The sequence below is a fragment of the Canis aureus genome, chromosome 16 (genome assembly GCF_053574225.1).
Source record: "Canis aureus isolate CA01 chromosome 16, VMU_Caureus_v.1.0, whole genome shotgun sequence".
Lineage (NCBI taxonomy): Eukaryota > Metazoa > Chordata > Mammalia > Carnivora > Canidae > Canis > Canis aureus.
This window is the reverse complement of record NC_135626.1, coordinates 20714266-20741376: the sequence shown is the minus strand read 5'-3', so window position 1 is coordinate 20741376 and position 27111 is coordinate 20714266. Positions and strand designations below refer to the sequence as shown.

At 40.8% G+C, this 27111-nt stretch overlaps 2 protein-coding genes across 4 annotated transcripts in view; one reads left to right on the top strand and one right to left on the bottom strand.

The window, feature by feature from the left end:
* Positions 1-27111, bottom strand: part of CDK5R1 (cyclin dependent kinase 5 regulatory subunit 1) — a 94203-nt gene that overhangs the window by 14258 nt on the left and 52834 nt on the right. The window contains exons 7-9 of one of the 2 annotated variants that reach the window (XM_077852160.1): positions 7388-7563; positions 6869-6938; positions 6313-6376 (exon numbers count right to left, since the gene is read on the bottom strand). The gene's annotated coding sequence lies outside the window, so the exon portion shown is untranslated. The remainder of the gene's footprint in view (positions 1-6312; positions 6377-6868; positions 6939-7387; positions 7564-27111) is intronic. The other variant, XM_077852159.1, reaches the window with a different exon arrangement.
* MYO1D (myosin ID) overlaps positions 1-27111 on the top strand; it is a 326058-nt gene that overhangs the window by 251243 nt on the left and 47704 nt on the right. The window lies entirely within an intron of this gene.

Genomic DNA, 27111 nt, shown 5'->3' with positions numbered 1-27111 from the left:
ACAAGGGTCTTGCTTCAGTCCTGGGGAATAATTAGCCCTAGACTTCGCACTGCTCTGGTTTCCTCTGATAAATCTTAAAAGCAAGACCAGAAAAGATCAAACTGGGAAGCCTTCTCTGGCTCAGTCAGTAGAGCATGTGACTCTTTATTTTGGGGTCATGAATTTGAGCCCCACGTTGGGCATAGTGATTACTAAAAATAAATAAAAGTTTTTTAAAAAAGATTAAATTACTTACAAATAACTACCACCTAGAAAAAGCTCAAGAATATGTAGAGGGGATCCCTGGGTGGCTCAGTGGTTTAGCCCTTCGGCCCTTCGGCCCAGGGCATGATCCTGGAGTCCTGGAATCGAGTCCCACATCAGGCTCCCTGCATGGAGCCTGCTTCTCCCTCTGCCTGTGTCTCTGCCTCTTTCTCTCTGTGTCTCTCATGAATAAAAAAATAAAATATTAAAAAAAAGAATATGTAAAGGAATACAAAATTATCTAGCATTTAAGTTAAGTTCACAATGGCATTCAGTCAAAAATCAGCAGGCCTGCAGGAAAGCAGAAAAATACAACCCATTATGAGAAGAAAAATCAGTCAAAACCAACCCAGAATTGCCATAGATGTTAGAAATAGCCAACAAGGCTATTAAGTTAGTTATTATCACTGCATTGTAACAGTTGAAGACACAGAAGCTATCCAGAAAGACCCAAATCAATCTTCTGGAAGTCAAAACTACAATGTTGGACATGAAAATGCACTGGATGGGATTAACAGCATATTAGATACTATAGAAATAAAGATCAGTGAACTTGAAGACAAAACAATAGAAACCATCCAGAATGAAGCACAGACAGGAAAGAGAAATTTTTGGGAAAAGGAAGAGATCAGTAAACTGTAAAACAACTTCAAGCAGTCTAATAAATGTGTAAATGAAGTCCTGACCAAAGGGAGGAAACCAAAAAAAAATTGAAGAATAATGCTGAAAATTTTCCAAATTTGATCTAAAAAACTTTAATAAACCCACAGATCCTAGAAGTTACATGCAAAAAATCTTGAAGAAACTACACCAAGGCCTATCACAGATTGCTCAAAACCAGTGATAAAAATTAAACCTTAAAAGCAGGGATGCATGGGTGGCATAGTGGTTGAGCCATCTGCCTTTGGCTCAGGGCATGATCCCAGAATTCAAGGATCAAGTCCCATATCAGGCTCCCCACAGGGAAGCCTCCTTCTCCCTCTGCCTATGTCTCTGCCTCTCTCTTTGTGTCTCTCATGAAAAAGTAAATAAAATCTTTGAAAAAAAATAAACCTTAAAAGAAGCCAGAAGAAAAAGACACATTATTTACAAAAGAATAAAGATAAAGGTGGCATAGATTTCTCATCAGTAACAATGAAAGCAAGAAAACAGTGAAACAATATTTTTGTTTATTTTTTTAGTAATCTCTACACTCAACATAGGGCTTGAACCCATGACCCTGAGATCAAGAGTCTCATGTTCCTCCAACTGAGCCAGCCAGACACCCTGGAACAACATCCCTGAAGTACTTAAGGAAAAATCTGCCAACCTATAATTCTATACCAAGCAGTAATAGCTTTCAAAAATGATAAGGGGCACCTGGGTGGCTCAGTCAGTTAAGTGTCCAACTCTTGGTTTCAGCTCCACACTGAGGATGGAAACTGCTTAAGATTCTCTCTCCCTTTCTCTCTGCCCCTTCCCCTCAGCCCCCCCAACTTATACACTCTTTCTTAAAAAAATAAAATGAAGATGAATTCAGGACTTTTCAGAGACACAAAAGCGTAATCAGTTCTTTACCAGTAGTCACAAATATGAGAAATGTTAAAGGAAATCCTTTAGACAGAATAAAAATATACCTCATGAAAATATAGATCTCCACAAATGAATAAAGAACATTAGAAATAAAAGCTACATGAGTAAATATATAAGATTCTCTCCTTGTTATTTCATTCTTTTTAAAAGATAATTATCTGTTTGAAAATAGCAGTAACAAAGTAATATGGGTCAGTTCATTAAGAGAATATAACAAACTTAAGTGTTTATGCTACTAATAAAAGAGTTGCAAAACATAGTTCATTAAGAGAATATAACAAACTTAAGGGACCCCTGGGTGGCACAGCGGTTTAGCACCTGCCTTTGGCCCAGGGCGCGATCCTGGAGACCCGGGATCGAATCCCACATCAGGCTCCCGGTGCATGGAGCCTGCTTCTCCCTCTGCCTGTGTCTCTGCCTCTCTCTCTCTCTGTGTGACTATCATAAATAAATAAATAAAATAAAATAAAATAAAATTAAATTAAATTAAATTAATTAATTTAAAAAAAAAACAAACTTCAGTGTTTATGCTACTAATAAAAGAGTTGCAAAACTGATAGAACTGCAAGGGAAAATGGACAAATCCACAATTCTTGTTGGCCAGTTCAATACCCCTCTCTCAACAACTGATAGAACCAATTAACAGAAAATAAGTAAGCATTTAGAAAACCTGAACACCACTATCAACCAAATTGACTTAATTAAACATCTATAAAAACCTAATAGCATCAGAACTCATATTCTTTTCAAGTACACATTTGCCAAGATAGACTATGTTCTGTCTGGGCCATGACACAAGTCACAATTAATATAACAGATTCATAGATCCCTGCCATAATGAAATAATAACAAAAAGATCTCTGATAAATGCCTAAAAATAACTGGAATCTAAGTGACACACTTCAAAGTAACCCATGTGTCAAAGAGGTAATAAAAGGAAGGATAGAAAGTATTTTGAACTGCATTAAGATGAAAACACAACATATCAAAATTTGTCATGCTGCTAAAAGCATACTTAGGTGGAAATTTATAGCACTAAATGCTGAGAATAGAAAAGAAGAAAGGTCTCAAATTAGTAACCTCAGCTTCCGTTTCAAGTAACTGGAAAAATAAAAGCAAATTAGACTAAAGAAAATGGAAGAAAATAGTAAAGATCTGAGCTGAAATCAATGAAATAGAAAAATGAAAGGAAGTATCAATGAGACCAAAGCGAAATTAATAAGCATCTAGTCAGATGATGGGGAAAAACAAAAGACACAAATCACCAGTGTCAAGATGAAACATGCATGCAGATTCTGTGGCTATTAGATAACCAGGAAATATCTTTATTAATATTTTATGCCCATAAATCTGAGAGCTTAGATGAAATAGACAAATTCCTTAAAAGGCACAGACTACTAAAGATCACAAAGAAGAAATAAATAACCAGAATAGTTCTGTGTCTATTAAGGAAATTGAATTAGCAGTTAAAACTTTCCCACAAAGAAAACTCCTGACTCCAGCTGGCTTCACTGGTGAATTCTATACTCTTAAGGCAGAAGTAATATGAGTTCTGTACAAACTTTTCCAGAAAAATGAGGAGATACTTCTCAGCTCATCCCATGAGGCCAGCCTTACCCTGATACCAAAACCAGACAAAAATATCACAAGAAAAGACAACTACAATACTCACTGGGAACAGAGATGTAAAGAAGAAAAATCTAAGTGAAACTTAGTGTCTCCACTCTCACAATGTATAAAAGGAAAAATCAAATTCAACAATATAAAAACTGAATAATACATTATGACCAAGTGAGATTCATCTTAGGCATCCAAGGATGATTTAACATTCAAAAATCAATAGATGTAATTCACCATATACATAAACTAAAAGGAAAAACTATATGACATTTCGATAGATGCAGAAAAAACATTTGACAAAATTGAATGTCCATTTCTGATAAAACTCCCAGCAGACTAACAATAGAAGAAACTTACTTAATTTGACAAAGGGCATTTATGAAAAATCTAAAGCTAATATCATGTTTAATAATGAAAGACTGAGTGCTTTCTCCCTAAGATAGGATTCAGCACGATTGGATAATTTTTGGGTAACTGTATTGTCCATTTGGGGTGATTGTATTAATTGAATAATTTGTATCATTACTTTTATGGTATCATTTTGGAAAACAGTTTGGCAGGTTTTTTTAAAGTTAAACACATGCTTGTCATATATTTCAGTCCTGCCACGGCTCAGTATTTAACCAAGGGAAATGAAAGCAACCAGCCACAGACAGACTTACACACAGATATTCAGAGCAGCCTTATTTGTAACAGCCAAATACCAGGAACAATCCAAAGGTCCATCAACAAGTGAATGGATAAGCAAACTGTGCTCTGCCCAGACCATGGACTCTACTTAGCAGTAAGAATGAACTGTGTATATACAACCACTGCATCGATGAACTTCAAAATTCATTGCAAAATGAATGCTTGGGGAAAGAAGCCCACCTGAAAAGTGTACATGCCATATGATTTCATTTATATAAAATTCCAGGAAATACAAATTAATCTGTAGTAACAGGAAGCAGATTAGTGGTTGTCTGAGAAAGAAGAATGAGTGGGGAGGGGCAGGAAGACAGGATTGCAAACAAGTACCAGGAAATTTTGGGAGGTGATGGGTGTTTTGAGTGTGGTGATACTTTCACAGGTACTTCCACGCCTCAAAACTTGTCGGGTTACATACTTTGAATATGTGAAGTTTATCATATGTCAGTGGATACCTCAGTACCGTTGTTAATAAGCATGGGACTGGGATCTGGGGTCTCACGAGGGATGTGCAGGTGAGATGATGGGGCAGTATTATTTGGGGTGAAAGAAAGCATGAACAAGGTCATAAAAGAAATACTTGAAAATGCACAGGCCCTGTCTGAGAACAGTGAGAAGTAGTCCAGTGCAGGAGAGGCTACATGGAAGGAAGTGGCAAGAAAAGTGACCAGAAAGGTAAGTAGGAGTGACCAGACTGCCAAGGACTTAAAGGCAGTTGAATGAGTTTGAATTGATGCCAAAGCAGGAGGAAGTCACCAAGGAGAACTTACAGAGTGAAAAGAGAGGTCAGGCTGGAAACTTAGGCAGTTGCTGGATTTCATGGACAGGAGGCCAAAAAGATAGAAGCACGCCTGGGCAAAGTCCTCTCTTGAAAAGAGGGTAGGACATCTGGGTGGCTCAGTGGTTGAGCATCTGCCTTCAGCTCCAGTCATGGTCCTGGGGTCTTGGGATCAAGTCCCGCATTGGGCTCCCCACAATAAGCCTACTTCTCCCTCTGCCTGTGTCTCTGCCTCTGTGTGTGTGTGTGTATCTCTCAAAAAATAATTAATTTTTAATTTTTTTAAAAAGCAAAGAAGAGGGCACTGTGGTCAAATGCCACAGAGGGAAAGGGGATTCAGCCCCAGAGAAGTCCATTTGACCTGGTGGCCTTTGGAAGTACTTTTAATAAAGTGTTGGTGGCAAAAGCCAAATTGTTTAAAAAAAAAAAAAATATATATATATATATATATATATATATACATACACACACATATATATATATGAAAGAGTAAATGAAAGTATAGTTTGATCTTTAAAATATTAGCTTCTCTTTCTATTCTAAATTCTATGATTTTTTTTAAGATTTTATTTATTTACTCATGAGAGACACAGAGAGACAGAGACACAGGCAGAAGGAGAGGGAGAAGCAGGATCCATGCAGGGAGCCCGATGTGGGACTCGATCCCGGGACTCCAGGATCACACCCTGGGCTGAAGGCAAGCGCCAAACTGCTGAGCCACCCGGACCCCCAAATTCTATTATTTTAAACCCAAAAGTTTATTATTTTTTTTTTTTTTACTCTACAATTTTAAGACCAATTCTGGACACCAGTTGTGTAGGTGAGAACCTGTTAAAGCCAGTTGTAGATTTGTCCCAAACTCAACCAGCTCATCATGATTCTCAGGTGAGCAGGGTCCTGTGGTTGTTATTCTACCAGCTGTCAAAGCAGTAATTTTGCAATTGGGAAGTAGCTGGGGGTCCTAAGAAGAAGGGGATATAGCTAAGTTTCATGTACATAGGGATTCCGATGCCCTTGAGACTCACTGCCCCTAGGAGACTCCTGTCATTTGATGGCAGTTTATTAGACCTCTCATATGGTTGAAAAAAAGAACTTAAAAAAAAAAAAAAAAAAAGAACTTAGGACCACTCACAAAGGGAAATATTTTTACCAAGTAACTTATTTTATGTATATGAGATTTCAAAGCCATATTGTTACCTTCTTATGTACAGTTTCTGCCAACCATTTCATCTGTTTTATAAACCTGAGCATTCTAACAGCTAACTCTGAGGTCTCTTTGAAACTTGTTTCTGAATGTTAAAAGTTCCATCTGTTGGATTCTCATTTAGGCTGTTTTCAACTGTCATAAGTGAAAGCTAGATCATATTCACTATTTTGTGACTAAACTATGAGTCCTTGGTAAATAAACTTACCATTGTTGTTAGTTAAATGATAACCATCTGTTCAGAAGAGCAGAATTCAAACCTGAAAGTATACCTTTGGCAAAATGAAAGATATAAAATAAGCATCTGAGCACCTGACAAGGCTTAATTGTTAGATATTACATATTATCTCTGCTCTGTATCACTTACTCTTTTTAATGAATTTTTTCCAAATATTTATTTATTTAAGTAGTCTCTATACTAAACATAGGGCTCAAATTCATGACCCCAAGATCAAGAGTTGCATGTTTTTCCAACTGAGCAAGCCAGGCAACACCTTACTTACTCTTTTTTTTAAAGAGTAGCAGTAATAAACCAAAGCTGATGTTTATCAGATTGAGAAAATATAGATATTAACTCACAGAAGCAGGTTTCTTAGGCACATGGACTACCATCATATTTATTTAGTCCAGTTTAAGTGGTTTTGATATCCTGAACAGTGTGTGAGGTGTTTTTGATATGTATTACAGAATTTTCTTTAGAGTTTTGTACTGTTTAGAAAACTTTTTCACCTTCATTTTATAAAAGATAAGGGTTAAAACCTCACCTTGTCCTAAGAAAACCTTGGCAGGTGACTCATGCAGGCTCCTAAATGGGCTGCCCTTGTTGTGTCCTTCCTGGACAGAAGAGTGAGAGGGTCAGGATACCTAGGTTCCTTTAAATGCAAAGCTTTTTTAAAGTTTTTAACTTGCCATCAGTCCCAGTACTTGGAACCTAAATAGCAAATAGGGCAGAGGAGCAAGCTTGCTGGTTCTGCAGTGTTCTTTGTCCTACACACTTGAGAAAATAGACATTTTGACATGCTTCCACTTCATTCTCCCTGACTCACCCCTGATCTACCTAGCAGTGAGCTAAATTTATTGCAATTTAGTCCTCAGATTCTATTAACATATTCCCTTTAGTAGGTAAAAAGGCATCAAATATAAGGCTTTTTGTGGCTTTGAGGTTCCTGTCTGCCTTGTTTCTGTACTTCCACTGTTGCCACATCTCTCAGATGAGGGTATTGATTGACCACAAACCCAAATAAAAAGATGCTTCCTCGATGTGAAGCATAATAGGAACCTACCTTTTTAAAAGTCCCATTTTCTTTTTCATTGCTATGTGTTTGTGAACACTCTGGGCTGGTTGCCACTAGGGGTAGTTGGCCAGAGTCATCCTGGGAATTCTCCAGTCTATGTGATGAATCCTTCCTGACCCTTTGGTCCAGCTGTCATTTCTCTGAGGGCCAGCAATCTGGGCAAACTGCAAAGAAAAGGAACAGGAACCCTTAAAAGGTAACAGAGGGAAAATAAAGTTGGGAAAAAAACCACTCCAGAGGGAATGGTGAGTAAAAGCCATGATAGGAGATGGAAAGAGGAAGCCCTCCTGAGCAGACTGAGCGCGCATCACATCTAATAAGGCTAATACGATAAGATCAGTATCCATAAATCACCGTAAAAATCACTTTCCACATTGTGCACAATCACACCACATATATATTTCATATATCTAAGTGTAAAACTTAAAACCTTATTAATTTCTACTTCACACATTCAGAATTTTCATCAGCAAGTAAGAAGATGCAAAAGAAATAAAATGTAAGACTTTGTAGCTTGAGGCTCCTGCTTAACGATTTTTTAATGGATTAAGCTATATAGACCAGATCAATCGATGGTAGGGGGTGGAACTGCAGGATGTGGGGAGGACATTTGGGCTGACCCAAAAGAAACCTCAGATCATTTAGACACTTGTTAATTATTTCAGCTTTACTCTAGAATATTTTCATCATACTTAGTCTTATGTGACAATATAAACTGGATTAACAACTATTTCTTAAGATTTTACTACTGTGCCAGTTTATTTACATAAATTATCTGATTTAATCTTCAAAATCACTCTACGACAAAGTTGACATACTTATCCACTTTACAGGAAGAAAGTAGAGTGCAGAACATGTAAATGAATTGAAATTTAAAAAAATATAAATAAAAACAGCATATAAATGATTTATCCAAGATGACACAGCTAGTAAGTAGCAAAATAGAGTCAGATTCCAGTTCTCTGACTCCAAAGCTCGTGATTTCTGAGAGCTACTATCTTTATGTTAGGACCAGGACCCTCCTAAAAAGCTCCATGGGGATAAGCTTCTTGACTTTCTAAGGGCCTCAGCCATAGCTCACACTGTATGCCTTTGCTTTCATTTCCTCAACCAATGATAATGAGCCCCAGTTCAAAAGTGCCAGGCCTTCAAGGGTAAGTTAGATGCCAGAGATACAGCAGTAAGCAAGACCCTGTTCCTCACCATACCAAGTTGGCACTCGGATAATGGAAACCAGTCATAGTTGTGCCAAGGGTAATGAAGGTGACGTGGGAGTGCTGGAAATAGGAGGTTTGCTAAGAAAAGTATTAGGAAAGGCATACAGGAGGCATGTATGTAGCCTGGTCAAGAGAACGTTCTGTAGAGGCACTGCCTATATTTGGAAGAAGTAAAATTGAATTTATTTGCTTAACATACTATAATTTAAACTAATTCAGTTAAATTTGCTAGCCTTACCCAATTTCATATTGTACACGGTAGTCTGAGTGATCATTCCTTGCCAGTACTGATAAACAGTCCTACTGTTTATAGTAGACAGAGGGAGACAGAAGACAGTAAAACTTCTTGGGACCGAGATTATACCTGGCACTGTATAAGTGTGAAATCTCATCACTTATACTGGGTGCTAAAAGACAATGGAATATTGTCTTTAAAGCCCTGAGGAGAAAGTCTTGTCAACCTATCTAATTCTTTACCCAGCCAAAGTTTCAGTTCAGTGTGAAATTAAAAAGAGAAAATAAAGCAAAAAGCCAAAATGAACAAGGGAAAAAAACATGATCAGAGGAGTGGTGGCATACATCATTTCTTAGGAAATGTTCTAAGGATATATTCCAACAAACTACAGTAATAAAAGAAGAAAGGAAGATGTGAAAGCCAAGAGACAGTAGATCCACATCAGGAGAGAGACAAAGCCTAAGGGCCAACTGTGATGTGTAGACTTTTCCAGCCATCAGTTTAGCTCAGAGCAGGGGATTCAGCAACTGGTACCTAGGGAAGGGGGATTCAGAGGACTTTGTTCTATCCTTAAAAAACAAGACCATAAAAGAGAAAAAGCAATTGTAAATTCCAAGGGGGAGAAAACACTCAAGAGAGAACATATTTAGGGACATATACTTCAGTATTTCATTAAGTAGTGAATAATAATTACATGGTACTGCTTAATAATAAAGTACTGCTTAATTTCCAGCTTTTGGACTTGGACTTGGACAAAGTATAGAAGCCTTAATTATGTTACAGAACATGAGTTGGTAGTGGTTAATATTTTTTTAATGCCTTCTGTGTTACAGACACCATTCTAGGTGATGGGGATAGAGGCAGTAAGCAAAAGAGCCCTCAGCACTCACATTCTAGAAAGGGGGGTAAACAATGAACACATGTAAATAAGTAAGATAGTGTCTAGAGTCTATGAAGAAGATAAAATAGGATAACATGATGATACAGCATAACTGGGCATAGGAGATCACTTTGCTCACATGGAAGACCTCTCAGAGAGAGTGGCACTTCCATTAGGATTTGAATGATGAGAAAGAAAAGATCCAGGGTGTTACCAAGCAGAAGAGCAAAGCCCTAAAACAGTAATTCTCTGTGATGGTCAAAAGATAAGGGTCAGTCCTATTGGAGCAGTGTGAATGATGGGGAGGGGAAAGCAGGGAATGAGAGTTAGAGCTCAGGGCAGGTCATTTAAGGCCTTATGGGCAACCGTAAGGGGGTTGTAGTGAGAGACTATTTCTTTGCAAGGGGGGTGATATGAGCTGATGTAATGTTCCAGAAAAAAGTCACTTTGGCCATTTTGCAGAGGATGGATTGTAGTGGGACAAGGGCATGGTGTGGCCGGTCCAGGAAAGAGAAGATGGTCACCTGGGCTGGCACTTTAGCAGTGGAGATGGTAAGAATACATTTGGGGGAGTCACGATGACAGGGCTCACACAGAGTGGAAGGGAAAAAGAGGATTGGTATCTGATCGGAGCACCTGGTTGCCGGGGTGGCACTGCCTGAGAAAAGGATATTTGGGAGAGAAGCACCTTTTGGAGGTAAAATCAACAGCTCATCATCAGAGATGTTACAAAAGAAGCATTCTCAACCCCCAAAGATATAGAAGTATGGCTGACAGGAGGCAGGGGCTAGAGGAAAGCCAGAAGTGCTAAAAGGAAGAGTGAGATGCTGGTATTCTCACTTCATATGGTGAGCAAGAAAGATAATGGGTTCTCAATGAAACATTTGTCATTTAAAGTAATAAAGATAATAAAAAGTGATATAGCTATGTTGATTAAGGTATAGATGAGGAGGCACTAGGTATTAGTGATACAAATGCAGATCTGTCACAAAAGGAAGACAGTGGACAATATCTAAACTTGATAAAGTAAGAACAGCATAAGCATATTATTCAGTGATTGTAGTTAGCCATCAAAAGATCTAGAAATAGAAGCAATTTGAAACAAGCATGAAAGAAAGGAGCAGTGGGTCAAGGAACTATTGCTTTTAGTTTTGTGGGGTTTTTTTTCCCCCAGTCCTCTGTGTGGGTTACTTTGTTAAAGAATAAAAGGGTAATGTTTTTAATCGCCTCAACAAAATCAGATTTTCTGCATGTGAAACGGAAGCGCTTTTTGATTTCCCCAAATTAATTGAACAGTCATAGGTGGGCAGGGTAGGGGGGTGTTAAAAGTCTTAATTTGTCAAAATAATACCAAGAATTTTCCATGTTAAAATATGCTAGAAGGTGGTGGTGGGGATGCTACCAAGTGTCAAAAAAGAAAGGTTAGTTGTCAGTTCCCTTCCTGACCTGTAGAAGTTTGAACATTTCTAACATAATTTAATTCTAATTTAAGCCCCATTCTGTGTCCTCTGTCACCTTCTAGAGAACTACCCTTAACCCCTACCAGCATTTGCAGTTTCTGGGTCATTTGGCAACCTTGATAAAATTGAGAGCGCCAGGAAGAGAAGAAAGGGCCTGATATAGGAACCAGTCTGAAGGAGCAGAAGGATGGCAGCCACATGAATAGAGGGTGAAAAAGTGACAGCTGAGGGAGGGCCAGGTGGAGGGCTGCAAGTATATATTTTAGCTAGAAACTTGGCCAATTCACTGAGAGCGACCTGCCTTCACAGCAGGTACCCTACCCCCACCCACCCCTCTTGCTAGCTGCCCTTGCATTCATTCTCCAGCTCAGCCAGTACACATCCCCTTGACATACCTACTCAAGCAGAAATGGGAGAAAGACCCTTCCAGGGCCTCCTCTGAGTGATGTTTTGAGTTACTTTCAGGAGAAATTCTCTTCTGTGTGTTTTTTTTCCTTTCCCCTCCATGCTCTTAAGCCTATTTGTTCCTATGACTTCTGATTCTCCTTCTGCCCCACATTCCCCCTCCCAGACTCTATGTCCCTGGACCCAGCCCCTTTCTATAGCCTGGGGTAAAAATTAGTCTGTTCTTTCCCTTACCTCCTCCTCCCCAGCAGCAACCCTGTGCCCAGGGTAGCTTTTGTTCCTGGAAGCTTACTTAGGGCATTGTAGACACTTTAAGGGTATGTGTGTGTTGGGAGCAGGAACGTGTTAAAATTCCATCCAAGTTCCATCCCTAACTCCTCATTATTCAATTTAAGACCTCTCTTGGCATTATAGAATCCACCTGGGCACAGAGCAATCATATCAAAGCAGGATTTCACCCAGTCTTAGATTTTCTTGAGCTTTAGAACAATGGCTTTGGAAGTGTGAAGAACATCAGGGAGCCTTGGAAAGTGTGATGACTTTAGCTTACTGTGGACGATGAATGGTGACATGAGCACACCATCCCTGTCCCCATCACGCAACCAAGAAAATTGGACTTCACAGTAGGACAAGTTTTTGACTATCAGAGACGGTGAAGTGATGGGAATATGCCAAGCACTACTGCTTTTCATCTTTAATGATACCTGAAAATAGAAGCCATGTGGTTGGTAGGGCCCCTCTGGTTCTGTGTTCTACTCATCTTTCGCTGGCAGTTGATGGAGTATCATATGACAATGGGGTTGGGAAGAACGTAAAAATTCCAGCAAGTTCAAGGCCTGGTCAGGTTTAAACCGAACTCATCCCTGGCTGCTTAATAACTGCTCTGTTTTTAAGGTCCTCCGGCTCCCTTCATGATTTATTTAATGATCTTAAACATCCCGCTCAGGAAATTTGATCCTATTCCAAATTTCCCTGTGCTGTGGTTTCTTCTGGTTCTTAGGGGCTGTGGGAAGAGCTGTCACCACCTAGTGACTCACCTATGACACCTCCATAGACTCACCTCTCACCTTCCAACTCACCTTTATTCATGGATCTTACTCTCTGTCTCTCTAATATATTCAGTTATGTGTGAAGATCAATACTCGTCAAAAAGCTCTCATGGTGGGAAGACCACTGAGTTGCATTCACTTCCTCACTCTATAAAGTAACCGGAAATACAGATTTTTCTAGCTATAAATATTTACCAATCATTACTCATCCCTTCAAAATGAAGGCTCTGGGAGAGGGAAAACATTACCGAGGCAGGGAATTCACGCTGCTGGGTGTGTACTCACTCCATTGCTCACCCAGTGGGAGGTGACATGTTTCAGCCTTGGTCTGGAGAACTTCCTTTCACTTATCTCGGGTGTTCACCATTGTAAGAAACAGGTTAGATGGAGAAGGGCCCCACAAGAATTTCACATAGTGTCTTCTCTGTAGCAAACTCTGATACACAATTTATCGAGAGTCTGAGAGCACCACACGTGAGTTAAAGACTAGGAGGCCTGTGTGCCCTTGGGCCCAACACAACTTAGAACGTTTCAGATATTAGTCACCACTTAGCAGGCTCAGCATTTTGGCCTAGAGCAATACGATCTCCATGAACAATGGAAATGAAATATGCCTGTTACCATCTTCACCGCTGAGAAAACAAATTACTCATATAATATTATTTTTCCGTACATTCACTTACATGGAAATTGTCTAAAGTTTCTATGATACCAACACAGTCAGTGGTTCTTAATAAAACATGATAGTCATAAACATTTATTTATGACACAGAATTCAGTGTATTTATTGAAATGGTAGCATTCTCTACTCACGGAATTTATCCATTATCAACAAACATTTGCTGGGCATCTAAGACAGATGAAATACCCTTTTCTATATGTTGAAGGTAGCCACAAGGGTGATTTCAGTTCCCTGGCCTTGAGGTGTTCACAATCTAGAGAGGGCAATATACATAAACACAAATGCTGATAATCCAGGAAAGGCTTGTATGAAAGCTGCATAGGAGCCTAGAAGCCGGACCCCCCTCTTCTGCCTTGAAGAGTGTGTGGATGAGTCTCTTCTCATCCAGCAGAGAAGGTGAACCAGGCCAAGGTATGTAGCTGGAAAGTGCAGGAAGGGCAGTTACCTCTCAGAAGCTGGTCAGGGTGGGGAAGGGTCAGGGAAGGCCGACAGGCAGCTTCTCTGTGGCATGACCATAAGCCCTAGCTTGCCAGGGACCATCCTGGGTAGGCCTGTTGCCCCAACATAATAACTATGGAGCTGTGTCCTTTAACTCTCAGGAGTGCCTCAGACAGGTGACAAATCCTATGGCCACCTGACTTCCACACTATGCAGAGGACGTTGGTAGGTCACATGAACTAATGAGATTTTTGTTCTGAAACAAGAACTCTGGCAGCCATGAGGACAGTTAGTAGAGGGAAGGGACTAGAGGCGGACAGAATCTCTCCACAGAGTGAGTAGTAGTAGATTTAGCAACCACTTGCCTTGAAAGCCACCTATAATTCTAACCATATTCTAAACACAAACTTGCCTAAGTGCAGGTTATAGGAATATCTCCGTCTCCAATTATAATTTTCTGAACAGCATCAAAGTTGCACAGATGTTCTGAATCTGGTCCTAGTCTTTTAAAGTCTTAGTAATTTTCAGAAATAATACTAGCTATGTATCTACCAACCTGTCTTAAAAAATAATCACAGAGGTAGAAAGAAGATTCTGAGAAATACCTGAGGGGAAATTTTTAATAGTTTTTTGTTTTGTTTTGTTTTGTTTTGTTTTGTTTTGTTTTGTTTAGAGAAAAGGTCTTATTGAGAGAGAGGAGCGCTGATCACCCAAGTTTGGGTGAGAAGGTGGCACGATCTTGTCACACAAAGCTGTGACTGGCCATTATTGTGACATGCCTTTTGAATTGCTTTCCTAGTCTTACAAACAGGTTTTACCGAGCCACCCACAGTCCACAGGCATCTTTTCTGAAACTAGTAAATGCATCTCTGAGATGGCTGACTTGCCGGGGTGTGTCTCTAAGCCAGGAAGCTGAGTTAATTGGACATGGAGACAGAACCTGGAACAGTGGCCCCATTCCCATCCCTGAACCAACCAGGCACAGCCCCTTACACAAGACGCTCTGAGTCAGCGCACCTCAGTTGTGCTTCTGTGCTCGCCCGCTTGTGGCGCACCTGCGTTTCCTTCCCAGGACCTGCCTGGGCTCAATGACTAAGCAGGGTGACAGCATGCGACCCTGCAGTTGCCAAAGCATCTGGAAGAGCCTGGAGCCTGAGTTACTAACATGTTCATGCCTGAGAAGCAGCAGAACACAGCAGGCAGAGCACAGGCTTCAGACCGAGACCTTTTGTGTTTTCCTGAACCTCAGTATACTTCATAATTCCTCAATTCCCCATCAGTGAAGTGAAGATAATAATGCCTGCTTCACGTGTTGTCGGATCCAGGCTAGTCCGGCCAAGCACCTTGCACAGGTGTGGCACAGAATAGTAGGTGCTCGGTTGATGGTGCCTGACTCCTTACTGTTGTCATTGTGATTATTGCAGAATCCTTTCTGTCCCAGTACGGTCATTCATTCAAAATGTATTTTTTGAGCACGTGGTAGCCCAGCAAAAATCATAGTAAACCAAAATAAGTACCATACTTAATCAGGAAAACATTTATAAAACTAAATGCATTAAGTCAAATATTAAGTAGCTCACCTTAAATTGATGCATAGCAGTGTAAGATGAGATTGAATGCATGCCATGGAGGGGGAGGCAAGAGAAAGACCTGAGTGGCTTTTTGGCTTCTCCTCTGTAAAGCAGACCTTCACTGTACTGCTTATTACTCAGTTTGAAGTAGTTCCCACTGGTTCTCAAATGCACAGACTGGGGCACACACTTACGGGCTTTAGATTAACTTCATCCTTTACCATTTCATTATTTATGTATTTAGAAACAGCTATTATAGCAAAGAAAATGGACAGTTCAGCAAAAAAAAAAAGAAAGAAAGAAAGAAAGAAAGAAAGAAAGAAAGAAAGAAAGAAATGGATCATAAACTTTTGAAGACATTTCAACTTTGTTAATGATCAAAGGCATGTTAACAAAACAGTAACACACTGTTTTTTCCTTTAAGTCAGTGTAGTTGTTTTTTAAGAGTTATTTATTTATTTTTGAGAGAGAGAGGGCAAGTGAGGAGGGGCAGAAAGAAAGAGAATCCTGAAGCAGACTCCCTGAGGAGTGCAGAGCCCAACTCAGGGCTGGATCCCAGGACCCTGAGACCATCATGACCAGAACCAAAACCAAGAGTTGGCCACCCAACTGACTGAACCACCCAGGTACCCCAGTGTAGTTTATTTTATGGTAATATTCTACATTAGTGAGAATGCAATAAGATTCTTCATTGATAAATTGATGCTAAGAGAAATAATTGATACAAATGTGGAAAACCATTTGAAAGCATGAATTTAAAGTCTTCCTGTCTTTAGAAGGATGGAAAGAAAATATAATAAAATGTTAATAGTGTTTATTTCAAAGAATATGTTATACACTTAGAGTTAGAGGGAAAAAATTACTAATTTTTAAAGATGTTTTTAGATTTATTTATTTTACAGAGTGAGAGTGAGCAGAGGAGGGGCAGAGGGAGAGATAGAATCTCAAGCAGACTCACTGCTGAGCCTAAAGCCCAACATGGAGCTCAATATCATGACCCTGAGATCATGACCTGAGCCAAAACCAAGAGTCAGATGCTTAACCAATGTCACCACGTAGGTGCCCCAAGATTTCTTTTACTTTTTGAGTAATCTCTACACCCAGCATGTGGGTCGAACTCACAACCTCAAGATCAAGAGTTGCACACTCTACCGAGTAAGTCAGCCAGGCACCTCAACATTACTAATTTTTTAATGCATATATCCTTTGCCCTAACAATCTCCCCTCAAGAAATATGTCCTAAGAAAATGATCAGAAATGTGAACAAAAAGCTGTATGTAAAGTTGCATATAGCAGTTATTTATTATAAATCATGAAAAATTAGAATATAAATGTTAGAAGAACATGTAAACAAATACTGCTATAGCCATATGATGAAATTTTTTACAGCCATTAAAACTTATGTTTACAGTAGTACCTGAGTAGTTCAGTTGGTTAAGCATCTGACTTGATCTCAGGTCATGATCTCAGGGTCCTGGAATTGAGCCCAGAGGTAGGCTCCCTGTTCAGCGGGGAATCTGTGTCTCCCTCTGCCCCTCCCCACTGCTCATGCTTGTGCACTCTTTCTCTCTCAAATAAAAAAAAAAAAAAATGAAATCTTTAAAAAAAAAAAAAAAACCCAAAAACTTATCTTTACAAACTTCTTGGTGTAAAAAGAAAGTGCTTATGATACACGCTTTCTTTAGTCTGAAATTTTACATCCAACTTGTGATCAAAACTTCAGAAAAGAAAACAGGCATACAAAGAAGGGGTAGAAGAAAATATACCAAAGTGGCTAATGCTAGGCGCTTTAGTTTGTACTTCTGTCAACTTTCTGGCTTTATTTCAATGAGCATATATTGCTTGATAATCAAGGGGAAATTGAAAGAAAAAATAATTTTAACCTTTTATGCCAAAAGTTAATTTTAGAAGGATATGTGAGATATGAATATTGCTATGTTACTCTGTCAAAATATGAACCGTGGTTCTCTCTCTAGATGGTGAGATAGTCTTATGAGTAAATTTTATTTCTACTTTGGCATGCCTTCTCCCATTCTCCAAAAATTTTACAATGAACATGAATTTGAGAAAGAAAGAAAAACATTGGCAAAATGAAAGGTACAGAACTTGTACTAGGACTGAGTTAGCAACAGTAGTTCTAAATGTTGCTAGTTTGTCTGTATCTTTAAAAATGTAGTTTTTTCCTTGAATGAGCTACCAGCTCATTCAAACTACTCTTCAGCTTTATCTCAGTAGTGCTTACAAACTAGAAAATGTTATTTCTGGTGACCTGCCATAGGAATCAATCACCATACTTATGCATAAAGAAGGGATGAGGTTTTTCCCAAAATAGCTTAGCGTAGTAACAATGGGCACATTCAGTTTGTTGCAGACACTCTTGCAGCCGACTGAGGGTCACTACAGGGTAACTGCTCTGTCACTGCATTGCAATGGCACAACAGTGATAAATACAAGAGGTGACAAAAGAAATACTTCATTTAAAGTTCTGCAGCTAGCAATGGACATAATTTGTTTACGTTCCCAGAAATTGATGACAGGTAATCAGTAAAAAAGAGAAGGAAGTTTAAGATAGTTGAAAGAGGGGACACCTGGGTGGCTCAGCAGTTGAGCATCTTCCTTTGGCTCAAGATGTGATCCCGGGGTCCTGGGATTGAGTTCCACATTGGGCTCCCCGCAGGGAGCCTGCTTCTCCCTGTGCCTGTGTCTCTGCCTCTCTCTATGTGTGTCTCATGAATAAATAAATAAAATACTTTTTTAAAAAAAGATAGTAGAAAGGGTATTAAGGGTGGAAATAATGAGGTGTAATAAAAAAAAGTAATGGTAATAAAACACAGGAAAAACAAACTTCAAATAACTGAGATCGCAACTGCATATGGATTACAAGTATGTGAGTTTTTTTAAGAACATTTTTTTAATACAATCTTTTCTTTAAGGAACTTCCCCAACAGATAAAGGACAGGAAATCCAAGATCCCATTCAGTGATTTAGAAGCCCTTGAAGGACAGTTAGATTCAGAGTCAAAAGAAGATTCATAGCTGGTTGGCTTTGGGCCACTGAATCTGTTTGTTATTCTCTATAAAAAGGGAAGGATTTAAAAAAAAAGGGGGGGGGAAGGATACCTGACTAGCTGAGGATAATTTTATGAGTGTGTGTGTATGCATGTGTGCACGTGCACACACATGCTCACACATGCATGAGGTACTTGAAGCACATGAAGATAGTAATAAAAAGACTTAACACTCACCTGGTCCTTATTCCATGCTAGGCTCCATTCAGAGCTCTGTGCATATGCTCACGCATGTAAACCCACACCAGCTCTGAAGGTGGTGCTGTCACGATCCTCCATTTTATAGCTGAAGAAACTGAGACGCAGAGAGGTGAAGTAGCTTGCTCAAGATCACAACTAATTGGTCATGGGTGGGCGGTCCGGCTGCAGCGTCCTGGGCTCTAGACCCTACTCCTCCACCATGTAAGGGAACAGCATTGCCCCACGCAGGAGGGGTGAACTATCTGGTATGGAAGCACATTTTAAAATAGAAAATAAGGTACGCTTGGGTGGTTCAGTGGTTGAGCATCTGCCTTTGGCTCAGGCCGTGATCCCAGGGTTCCTGGGATCAAATCCTGCATCGGGGTCCCAGCAGGGATCCTGCTTCTCCCTCTGCCTATGTCTCTGTCTCTCTCTGTGTCTCTCATGAATAAATAAAATCTTTAAAAAAATAAAATAGAAAATGAGAGGAGCAGAGGAGACGGACCTTGTAAATGACCTCTGACTTCTCATCTCCCTGGGAATTCATTCTATAGAAACCAGTAAGAAATGTGGAGGAAGCCAATTTCTCTGGAAAAGAATAGACATTTCTGGGCTGTCTTATGGTCAGCGGTGGTTCTCTGACCCTGAGCCCTTGAATGGATAGTGTTGGCTGTTTGGAACTACAGATGCGAGTACATGAGGATCACAGCACATTACTCGTGTTCTGTTTATCCTGCAGTGAAAAAGTACCACTAGAACATGCCCCCATAAAGGGTGTATAAGTCACTTTTAATCAAACTTAAAAGAACACTCTTCACTTCCAAGGGTGAAGTCTTTTTCTCCATCAAATTAAATGTTAACTGTCTAGAGCCTGACATTATTCTCCAATCTGGTGGCGCTCAGAGGTAAATTGTTTCTGCCAGGCCTAGGCACTCGACTGTTGGAACTTTCTCTACTGAGATCAGGGCCCTGTCTCTCAAGTGTCCTGCCATCACCCACACAGATAAGCTGTCAAAAATTAACCCAGAAGTCAGCCAGCTGTGGCCCACAGGTCAAATCTGCTCACCACCAAGATGATTATGCATTTTTAAATGGTTAGGGTGGGAAATGAAAACAAGGAAAATATTTTGTGACACTTTATATAAAGGTAAAATTATATATAATTCAGATCCATTGCCCACAAATACAATTTTATGGGAACACCGTCATGCCCATTCATTACGTCCACATTGCAGTGGCAGGCCATATGGTCTGCCAAGCTGAAATATTTCCTGTCTGGCCCTTTATGGGAAAGCTTGGCTGAGCTGTGACTTACTGCAGCAGAGTACCTCAGTTTGGCCGACTTCTACAAAGATAGGCTAAAGCCAGCAAGGGACAGACTCATGTGATCTCACTGAATGACACCTGCGCTGCTCAGACCTCAGACTTGACATTTTGTCCTGTGGGTCACAAACCATCTCTACATTTATCATAGTGAAATTGGACTCTTATTCTCTAGCTGCCTTAATTGGGGTGATTTCCTGCATTATTTGTCTGTAAAATACTTAGGGTCTCAGGGAGCACATTTTGAAAGAAACAATCATCAATTCATAGGCTCCACAAGGAACCTATAAATTCATTAGATAAAGGAATTTAGCACAATTCACTTTCTGACAGACTCAAAAACACTATAGTGTCCCTATTTTCCCTACTTTTTTTTTTTAAAGATTATTTATTAGAGAGAGAGCAGGGGGAGGGGCAGAGGAAGAGAGGATCTTGAGCAGACTCCCTGCTGAGCCCACAGCCTGATGCAGGGCTCCATCTCATCACCCTGAGATCATGACCTAAGCCGAAATCAAAAGCCAGGCCCTTAACTAGCTGAGCCAGGTGCCCTCAACCTGCTTTTTCTTTTTTCTTTTTCTTTTTTTTTTTTTTTTTAAGCTCAAGAAGTAGTTGCTAACTAATTGCTAAAAATCTGTTTTAAAATGTAGTGAAGGGGATCCCTCGGTGGCTCAGCAGTTTGGCGCCTGCCTTTGGCCCAGGGCGTGATCCTGGAGTCCTGGAATTGAGTCCCACATCGGGCTCCCAGCATGGAGCCTGCTTCTCCCTCTGCCTGTGTCTCTGCCTCTCTCTCTCTCTCTATGTCTATCATGAATGAATGAATGAATGAATAAATGAACGAACAAACAAACAAAATAAAATGTAGTGAAAACTTTTCATAGACACAAACCCCGTGTCTGCCGAGTTTGTAGTGGACTTCTGTGAGCTGTGGTTGACCTCTAGGCAGCATTTTGTCATCTGTGTGGGTTGTAGCAATTGCTCAGTCCCAGATGGTTTCCTCTACCTAGAACCCCACAGGAGCTCCCTTCATGCCTTCACTCAGAACACACAGTGCAGCAGCCCCTGTGATGCGCTGGGCCTTCCAACCATACCCAGTCTCCCTCTCAGAGCACCTCCAGCCCATTCCAGGGAGCAGCTATAAAGAAAGCACAGCACCATTGTTAGAAACATACAGGAAGACAGGACTGGGCAGAAAGGAGCATCCAGGGTCCCATGGGAACACAAAGGCAGTCCTCACAGAATGGTTGCTCTTTCCATTGTCTGTTCCATAAATACCTATGTGTGGTGAACATGAGAGGCCCTGGGTCACAGCCGCTGACCTCCCAGAGCTTCCACCCAGAGGTGCAAACACACAAAGACCAAGTGAACAAATAAAAATAGTTTTCTTTGTAATAAGTGCTAAAGAGGGGGCAGCCCGGATGGCTCAGTGGTTTAGTGCTGCTTTCAGCCCAGGGCCTGATCCTGGAGACCCAGGATCGAGTCCCATGTCAGGCTCCCTGCATGGAGCTTGCTTCTCCCTCTGCCTGTGTCTCTGCCTCTCTCTCTCTCTGTCTCTCATGAATAAATAAATAAAATCTTAAAAAAAAAAAAATAAGTGCTAAAGAGGGATAAGCAGGGCTCTAGGCAGAGAATTTTTTTTTTAAGATTTTATTTATTTATTCATGAGAGGGCAGCCCAGGTGGCTCAGCGGTTTAGCACCGCCTTCAGCCCAGGGTGTGATCCTGGAGACAGGGGATCGAGTCCCACATCAGGCTCCTTGCACGGAGCCTGCTTCTCCCTCTGCCTCTCTCTCTCTCTCTCTCTCTCTCTCTCTCTCTCTCTCTCCCTCTGTGTGTGTGTGTGTGTGTGTGTGTGTCTCATGAATAAATAAATAAAATCTTTATTTATTCATGAGAGAGATAGAGACATAAGCAGAGGGAGAAGCAGGCTCCCTATGGGGAGCCTGATGTGGGACCTGATTCCAGGACCCCGGGATCATGACCTGAGCCACAGACACTCAACCACTGAACCACCCAAGTGTCCCTGAGACAGAGAATTAAAAGGAGATGACACTTTGGACAGAGTGGTCACAGAAAGCCAGATGAAGAGGTGACATTTAAGGTCTGAAAGATGAAAAGGAAGTGGTCATGTGAAGACCTGTACAGGCAGAAAAATAGCTGACATAAAGGCCCTGAGGCAGAAAAGAATTTGGTGTGCTTAAGGAATTGAACAAGCAGGCCTTGGACACCTGGAGCATTTAGAAGCATGAGGAGTACACCAGTCCTGCCCATGTGGTGGAGAGGAAGGAAGGGCAGAGCTGTGCAGGCAGAGGTTGGGAGCAAGAGCTTGCTGGTGGACTCACACATGACTCAGTAGGCCCCAGATACGGGGCTCTGGGCAGGAAGAGCAGGCTGGAAAGCCGAAGAGGAGCCAGATTGGGACAGGCCTTGCGTATCAGGGATTGGGTTTCGTCCAGTAGACAATAGGCAGCCAAAACACAGGGAAATTTTGTGTTTCTAACTAAAAACATTTTTTTTCTGATAACAAAAGTAATTTTATATGTGGAAATTTTGGAAAATGTATGCAAAAACCTTGAAAAACAATCTGTAAGCATACATTCAAACCATTGTTAACATTTTTATATCCTCTTTGCATACACATAGTTTTCCAGAAATGAGATTTTTTTTAAATACATTCTATCTTATAATTGTGATTTCACATAACAGTATAGAGCAGACATTCTGAAATGTCTTCCTGTGTCATTAAGTATTCTTTTCCAGCACAACTTTTATGCCTGTCATGGTATTTCATGCTAAAAATCAACTAGAATTTTTTATTGTTTAATTGTCAACCCTTATTGTTAAGCATCTAGAATGTCTTCAGTTTTCAGTATTAAAAACAATGCAGCGATTATTGTCCTTTGAGGGATATATTTATTCACATCCATGATTGTTTTCTTAGGAATTCCTACAGATGGAATCGTGGGGTTAAAAGGTATTTTTTTTTCTTGAGATTTTATTTTTAAGTTATCTCTACTCCCTGCTTGGGGCTCGAACTCACAGCCCCAACATTAAGAGTCTCATGCTCCGCCAGGTGAGCCAGCCAGGTGCCCCAAAGGAGATATAGATATATATAGATATATATTTTGTTGTTGTTGTTGTTGTTGGGTCTTAAGATTTTATTTATTTATTTGACAGAGCACAAGCAGGGAACAGCAGGCAGAGGGGGAAGCAGACTCTCTGCTGAGCAGGGTGCCTGATGCAGAGCTCAATCCCAAGACCCTGGGATCATGACTTGAGCCAAAGGCAGATACTTAATCAACTGAGCCACCCAGGTGCCCCATGGACGTATATATATATTTTTTTAAGATTTATTTCTTTATTTGAGAGACCACTCAAGCAAGCCTTTGGGGGGTGAGGAAGGAGGCCAGCCAGAATCTAGAGCAGACTCCGTGCTAAGCGGGGAGCCCGAGATGGGGCTCCATCCCATGACCCTGAGGATCATGACCTGAGCCAAAATCAAGAGTCAGATACCAAGACAACTGAGCCATCCAGGTGCCCTGAGGATGTGTATTTTGAAAGCATTTTATGCATATGTCAAGATTAGCTTTCTAAAGCTTATACCATTTTATGGTCCCATCAGCCAAGAGCCTTGCATACCAGATTACTCACTCAGCATTGGACTTAATTTGCCAGTTTGGTGGAGAAAAAAATTTGTATAGCCATTGTTCTCATCTACATTTCTTAAATGAAATTGAACACTTTCTCTCATGAGTCTAACTTGTCATCTGTACAAGCATTGTGAATTATTCATATCCTTTGCGTGTCTTTATCTTTTGGTGCCTTCGTCATCTGGTTACTAATTTGTAAGCACTCTTTAGATATTAGAACCAGTATCCCTCATATATGTTGCAAATGTTTTCCTAGCCCATCTATTTAAATTGCGTTATTTTTTCTAGAGAAATTTTGCATTTGTGGATAGTCAAACCTGCCTTTTCCCTTAGTCTTCACAAGAATGCTCTAAAAAGTCTTACCCATCCAAAGACCAGATCAGTATTGACTTATGTTTCCTTATTTTGTATTGGTTTTGTGTTGTCCATTTCAATAAATCCTCATCTTTACTGAGACTTCTGTGGTAAAAAGATAACTGTAGAATGGTGAAGGAGGCTTCAGAGGGGAAGGAATGGGTATCAGGGAGACCAAGTAACTAGCTGTTGCAATTGTGGCCGAGAGGGATATGGTTAGGCCCCAACATGGTCCAGTTGCACAGCCTGTGCCCATCAATAATCTCTCTTACCATGCACTGTGATTCTCAGCTGGGGTGAAGGGAGTGGGAAAACTCCTGGCTCAGTTGAGAATCCCTGGTGGACACTAAAAGGGAAGGACATATGTAGCAGAGACCCAAGTAGCAGCAGCTGATGGGTTCTAAAGGATGAGCAAGGTAACCAGTGACTCCCAAGCAACTAGGTAGATCATGGTTCTACTAGTCTAGACTGTAGAGACTGGCAGAAGCAGGGCCTTAGAAAGGAGAAGAGAAGCTTGGAAGATAATGTAGACAGCTAAGGACGCACCCATTTTGAAAGGCTGTATGTCAGTTCAGGTGGAACTATCCGTGCAATTTCTGCACTGGGAAAGTAGACTGGGAAGCCAGCTGCTCAAAGGAAGTTGAAGCAGGGAGAGCGAGTGAAATAGTCCATGTGTGGAGAATCAGAAGAAAAACATGGCCAAACAGGAACTCTGGGGAGCACTAAAATTCCAGGGGTGAGAGAGGGGGCATTGAAGAGGGAAAATAAGCAAAAAGAACTAAGAAGAAATTGCCAAGGAAGTAAGAGAACCAGAACACAGTGGTGCTGAGAGTAAGAGTTTCAAGGACAGAGAATGGTCTCCAGCATTGGAATTTTCTAGCACCATATTGGAGTCCTGCCCTCTCAGTCAATACCTACACCCTTTTTTAAGCTACCGTTAGACTCCTTGTTTGTTTGTTTGTTTGTTTGTTTGTTTGTTTGTTAGACTCCTTGTTCTTATACATCAGATCCATTCACAACTCCTTGTAGTGGTACATACTGCTTCGTCCGCTCACCCACCCACACCCACCACCTCTCCACCTAGCAAGCCACTCATCTTTCAAGAGCTACTTCAAATATCATCTCCTCTGTAAAGATAGTCCTGTCTATCCCTCTCCAGAATTGTACTATTCGTTCTCAGAGATCCCTCAGCACCTACACTTCTTACCTCTGGTTTAATGTATCCCCTGGTGTGCTGGTTATCTACTTATCAGTGCTTCCCAGACTTTTCTAAGGATTTCCCCTAGCAACCAAAGAGTAAACTCAGCATTCACTGGGATCATATCCTGAAATGGCCTCTGGCATGTTTCTTTTAAAGATTTTATATATTGATTTGAGAGAGAGAGTGAGTCAGTGAGCAGGGGGGAGGGGCAAAGAGAGAAGGAGAGGGAGAAGGAATCTCAAAGCAGACTCTGCACTGAGCATGGAGCCCAGTGTTGGGCTCAATCCCATGATTCTGAGATCATGACCTGAGCCAAAACCAAGAGTTGGATGCTTAACCAACTGCACCACCGAGGTGCCCATGGCATGTTTCTTTTAAAGTCTTATTTTTGGGGCACCCAGGTGGCTCAGTGGTTGAGCATCTGCCTTCGGCTCAGGTCATGATCCCAGAATCCAAGATCAAGTCCTGCATCGGGCTCCCCACAGGGAGCCTGCCTCTCCCTCTGTCTATGTCTTTGCCCCTCTCTGTGTCTCTCATGAATAAAAAAGATAAAATCTTTTAAAAATAAAGTCTTATTTTATTTAAACAATACTACTTTTTCATTCTGTCATTCTCAATGTTGGCTTTAATTTAATTGAGTGTTAGATGTTTGCAGTTACTTCAGATCTTTCTAGAAGATTCTCCATGTTTGTTCTATGGCATCTTTTATCATAGTCACTGCTGAGTATCCAAGGGAATTGCAGCTCAGTTTAATAAGCTTAAGTGTAGGGTGCCTGGGTAGCTTAGCCAGTTGGGCATCTGCCTTCGGTCGGTCATGATCCCGAGGTCCTGGGTTTGAGTCCTGCATCAGGCTCCCTGCTCAGCAAGGAGTCTACTTCTCCCTCTACATCTGCCCCTCCCCCCCACTCATGTGCTTCCTTGCTTTCCCTCCCTCCCAAATAAATGAATAAAATCTTTTTTAAAAAGTAGAAGCTTAAGTGCACACACACAGATCTCCCAACAGATCAAGAGCACTTCCACTACAGAGATTGTGTCTACTTTACCACTGTATTTCCAGTGCCTAGCACAGTCCATGGTACATAGGAGGCACTGATATATATTTGCAGAAGCAAAGGCAGGAGGGGGGAAGAAAGGGATGAAAGAACAGATGATTAGGAGGGAGGAGAAGGATAGGTGGACAGAACAGATGAATGGGATGATGGCAGGGAGGAGATGGATAGATAGACAGATTGCAAAGGTTAAAGAACAGGTAGTACAGAAGTAAAGACAATGTATGTAAACTACTCTCTTAAGAAGCTTAACTGTAGGGTGTGATGAGAGAAATTAGTAGCTAGAAGGCCCTGGCATTATAGTTAATTTATCTTAATTTGGGGGCATTTCATGGCTGGTGGGGAAAAAATGAATGGGTAGGCTTTTTGTTCTTTTATTTAATGGAAGAGACCTGAACATGCTTATAAGCTGAGGAGAAATGTAGGTAGCCAGTAGAAGAGAGACTGAAAATATTTCTTCAGGGAGCTGAGTACCAACAATGTGCTAGGCAATGTACCAGCATGTGGGCAAAACCAAGTTCCTGTGCCAGGATTTTCATCCCAGTAGGACTGCAAGAAAGAGGGAAAGGATAATGGGCTATTATCCAAAAGAGGGTACCTCATGCTGAGTGCTGCCCTTTCAGGGAGAACAAAATATTTTAATGTTGGTCTAGGTCAAACATAATTATGGAGGTAAGACTGCTGAATTTCTTAAAAACCACATGCATTCCAAAGCCTCTTGGATATGGGGTGTGTATGTCATGAAGAAAGAGCAAGAGAAAGTCTGCATATGTCCAATGTGTATTTGCCCAAAACAGTTCTCTCTCGTGATTCAGACAAGGTGATGCTCTCAGGATATGGAAGTAGAACAGAGGCAGAAAAAGACATGGTTGAGTCTCTGTCTAGCCGGTTAGCCTAAGCTTTTCTGGGGTTTAGTGAGTGACTCATTTCCCCTTTGTGTGGTTTTCTTAACATA